Below are 5,043 nucleotides of genomic sequence, written 5' to 3'. Positions count from 1 at the left end.
GTCTGCTGTTTATTGTGCTGACTCAACTCAGGAGTGAGCAGCCCCAAATTCAAAAACAGGGGTTTATAAAGGCAAAAACCACACTTTAGCCTCACACAGGAGGCAAATCATTTCACACCACTTAATCACCACAGTTCCAGATGGCCAGTGGTGGTATGGCAACCAAACAAATGAACCTATCATTGTAAAAGTCAAAATTAGTGTGCACACGCAGACAAGCAAACAAGCAAGCAAGCAGGACATGGAAGCGGATCTAAGACCTTGTTTGTTTGTTTTTTTTGCAAGTTGATCACATAACCTTGGCCTGACCTTCATTCCCAGTACTGCCTATTTGGGAGTTTTCTGATACATTTATTGTTTGAGGATTCTCTGATAAGTTTGGTAAGTTTTTTGTAACTGTTGTCTTGGAAATTGGCTTTGAAACTGCTGACAATTCCCATGAATTTTCATTTTTAACCCGTTTCATGAGGAACCACCATATTGCTTTCCAGAATAATTGAATAAGTTTGCATTCCCACCAACAGTGTATTAGTAGTCCCCTTTAGCCATATCCCCACCAGCACCTGTTATTGTTAGTTTTCTTGGTAATTGGATCTTTGTCTGAGGTATAGTTGATAAAAATATATTCTGTGGGCTTTCTTTTTAGCTAGTTAGCTACGTCCTTTGGCATACAGAAATTTTTCAGTTGATGCAATCCTATTTATCAAGTCTTACTTTGATTTGTTGCATTTCTGGATCTTTATTTAGAAAATTTCCACCTATGTGTTGGTCCCCTAGCATTTCCCCTACCACTTCCTGTAATACCGTAATGGTTTCTGGACTCACATTGAGGTCTTTGATCACTTTTGAATTAAGCCTGATGCAAGGTAATATAATATACAAGGATCTAATTTCAATTTTCTGCATGTAGTTTTGCTAGCAATATTTGTTGAAGAGACTGTCTTTCTGGCATATTTCAAGAAAACATTATATATACATACACCATGGAATTGTACTCATTCATTAGAAAGAATATATTGTACTGTTCATAAGGAAATGGAAAGATATGGAAAAAAGTAAATTGGGTAAAGTAAGCCATACTCAAAGAAACAAAGGTTACATGGTTTCCTTTATTTGTGGTACTTAGAATATGCCTATACATCTACAAACAAACACACTGGGTATATGCAAGCATTTACAAACGAATTTACTGCAGTATAATAGGCTCCATGAGCTCAATTAGTATAATTCTTTAGAAAGAATAAGTCAAAACCCAATAACTCAAGTACCACAAAATGGGTACTTGCAATAGGGGAGAGTGAGGCGAGGAGGAGAGGTGTGGATAAATGAAAGAGGGAAGGGGTCAGCAGGAAAGAAGGCAAGCAAGAATTCATTGTATATTTCCTTACAAATGGGGCGATGTGGTTCTTTCTGACAGCAAAATAGGATTCCATTGTGTATAAATACCACATCTTGTTGATCCACTCATCAACTGAGGGGCATCTGGGTTGGTTTCATATCTTTGCTATGGTAAATAGTGCTGCAATGAACATTGCTGTGCTAGTGGATTTAGTATGTCCTTGTTTCTAGACGATTGGGTAAATGCCAAGTAGTTGAATTGCTGGGCTATAGGGGAGTTCCATGTTTAGTCTTTTGAGGAACTGCCATACTGCTTTCCATAGTGGTTGTGTGAGTTTGCACTCCCACCAACGGTGTAGTAGTGATCCCTCATGGCCACATCCCCACCAGCATCTGTTGTTATTAGATTTCTAGATCCTGGGCATTCTAACTAGAGTGAGGTGGAATCTTAGAGTTGTTTTGATTTGCATTTCTTCTATGGCAAGAGATGTCGAGTATTTCTTCATGTGTCTATAGGTCATTTTTATTTCTTCTTCAGAGAAGACTCTCTTGAAGTCTTTGGCCCATCTTTTAATGGGATGGTTGTTTCTTTGGAGATTAGTTTTGGAATGATTCAATTTTTTGAGCTGTTGATATATTTTAGATATGAGGCCTTTGTTTGTTGTATGGTTAGTGAAGATCTTCTCCCACTCTGTAGGCTTTCTAGTTAATTTACTAGCTATGTCCTTTGCCATACAGAAGCTCTGCAGTTTAATGCATTCCCACTTATCCAGACTTTCTCTGATTTGTTGTGTTTCTCGGTCATTATTAAGATAGTTTTGACCAGTGCCAAGGAGACCTGATGTATCTCCTATGCCTTCTTGTAAAGTTTTCACTGTATCTGCTTTACCTCCAGGTCTTTGATCCATTTGGAGTTAATCATAGTGCAGGGTGACAAAGAAGGTTTCAAATTTACTTTTCTGCATGTGCTTAACCAGTTGTGCCAGCACCACTTGTTGAAGAGGCTGTCTTTCTTCCATTCTATTTTTTGGCTCCCTTGTCAAAGATTAGGTGGCCATAGGCCTGTGGTTTAATATCTGGGTCCTCAGTTCTATTCCATTGGTCTTCAGGCCTGTTCTTGTGCCAGTATCAAGCTCTGTAATAGAGTCTAAAGTTTGGTATTGAAATTTCTCCCTCGCTGTTCTTTCTGCTAATAATTATTTTTGCTATACGGGGTCTTTTATCATTTCATATGAAATTTTGGATTGCCTCTTCTATTTCCTTAAAAAATGACATTGTGATATTGATGGGTATTGCATTGAATTCGTAGATAGCCCTTGGCAAGATTGCCATTTTCATGATGTTAATTCTTCCAATCCAGGAGCATTGGGGTGGGGGGTTCCATCTCCTCAGTTCTATTTTAATTTCTTTTTTCAGGGTTTTAAAGTTTTCATCAAAAAGGTCCTTTACATTCTTAGTTAATTCCTAGGTACTTTATTTTCTTTGAGGCTATTGCAAAAGGAGTTGCTTTCTTGATTGTTGCCTCGTTCCTCTCGTTGTTGGCGTGTAGGAAGGCAGTTAATTTTTTCAGGGTTCATTTTATACCCTGCTACCTTGCCAAAGTTTTGAAACAGCTCAAGCAGCTTGGGAGTGGAGTCTACAGAGTTCTTTAAATACAGAATCAGGGAAAGTTTCACTTCCTCTTTCCCTATTTGGATCCCCTTTATGCTTTCTTCTTGCCTTATTGCTCTGGCTAGGAATTCTAATACTATGTTAAAGAGGAGTGGAGAGAGTGGGCATCCTTGTTTCATTTCTAATTTTAGAGGCAATGGCTTTAGATTTTCTTCATTAAGTATAATGCTAGCTGTGGATTTGTCATACACAGACTTTATTATACTGAGGATTGTTCTATGGATTCCTAGTTTCTCCAGAGCTTTTAGCATAAAGGGGTGTTGAATCTTGTCAAATGCCTTTCCTGTCTATTGAGACAAGCATGTGATTTTCGTCCTTGCTCCTGTTGATGTGTTGAATTATATTACTTGATTTGCATATATTGAGCCAGCTTTGCATCCCTGTGATGAATCCTGTTTGATCACAGTGTATAATTTTTTTTTTGATGAGTTGCTGAAGATGGTTGGCCAGTATTTTGTTGAGAAGTTTTGCATTAATATTTATCAATGAAACGGATCTATAGTTCTCTTTCTTTAGTGAATCTCTGGTTTTGGGATGAGGGTTTTACTGGCTTCGTAGAATGAGTTTGGCAAAGATCCTTTGTTTTCAGTTTCATTGAAGAGCTTGAGGAATATTGGTGTGAGCTCTGCTTTGAAGACCTTATAGAATTCAGCTGTGAATCCATCTGGTCCTGGGCTTTTCTTAGATGGAAGGTCTCTTATTGCCATTTCTATTGCAGTGCTTGAAATAGGTCTGTTTATTTGGATTAGGTCTCCTTGGTTCAGTGTGGGTAGAAGAAATAAGAATGGCCTAGAGACACATGAAGAAATGCTCGACATCTATGGCCATAAAAGAAATGCAAATCAAAACAACTCTAAGATTCCACCTCACTCCAGTTAGAATGCCCAGGATCAAGAAATTAAGAACAGCTGATGCTAGAGGGGATGTGGTCAGGAGGGATCACTACTACACTGTTGGTGGGAGTGCAAACTCGTTCAACCACTATGGAAAGCGGTATGGCAGTTCCTCAAATGACTAAAGTTAGAGCTCCCCTATGACCCAGCAATTCCACTACTTGGCATTTACCCAATCGTCTAGAAACAAGGACATACTAAAGTCACTAGCACAGCAATGTTCAATGCAGCACTATTTACCATAGCAAAGATATGGAACCAACCCAGATGCCCCTCAGTTGATGAGTGGATCAACAAGATGTGGTATTTATATACAATGTAATCCTATGCTGCTGTCAAAAAGAATGGCTGCCCCAATGGTAAGGAAATGAAAAGACTTAGAAAAATCATATTAAGTGAATTAAGCCAGACTCAAAGGAACATAGGCTCAATGGTTTCTCTCATTTGTCATAATCAGTAGAAACCTTGGGCTCTCCTAGCAGAGATTTACAATAGAACAAAACCTAGCTACATAAGGCCAGATAGTTTGAGGATAAATGAAAGGACTTCCATGATATAGAAACAAAAGCCACATAATGAGTGATTGTTGTCCTTAATGTACTATGTTAGCTCTCATTTCTTTTGCTGTCCCTTGGTTATCTCATATTGTTACAGTATTTCACCTTGTTATCTGATATATTGTATATATGCTTGTTTGGTTGTTTGAAATTGGATAGGTAACGGGGGAAAACAATATGAGCGGTGGGGGGGAGGAGGGAATTGGGGACCATAACATAAGAAAGGGTATCAATATTTGTAAAGTAATGCACCTTCTATCTGGTGAATACAATGTAACTCTTCTATTAATTATAATAAAAATATATGAAAAAAATAAAACTATAAAAGCCTAACAAAAGAAATTAAAGAGGACACTAGGAAATGGAAAGACATCCCATGTTAGGAGAACCAACATAGTGAGAATGGCTATACTGTCAAAACTGATATACAAATTCAATGCAATCCCCATCAAAATCCCAAAGACGTTTTTTTACGGAAATAGAAGATATAATCCAAAGGTTCATATGGAATAAGAAAAGACCTAGAATAGCCAAAACAGTTCTAGGTGAAAAGAACAATGCAGGTGGTATTACAATACCAGATT

This window comes from Megascapheus bottae, chromosome 21, assembly GCF_031878675.1.
Source record: "Megascapheus bottae isolate mThoBot1 chromosome 21, mThoBot2.hap1, whole genome shotgun sequence".
Lineage (NCBI taxonomy): Eukaryota > Metazoa > Chordata > Mammalia > Rodentia > Geomyidae > Megascapheus > Megascapheus bottae.
Note: the sequence above shows the minus strand (reverse complement) of the source record.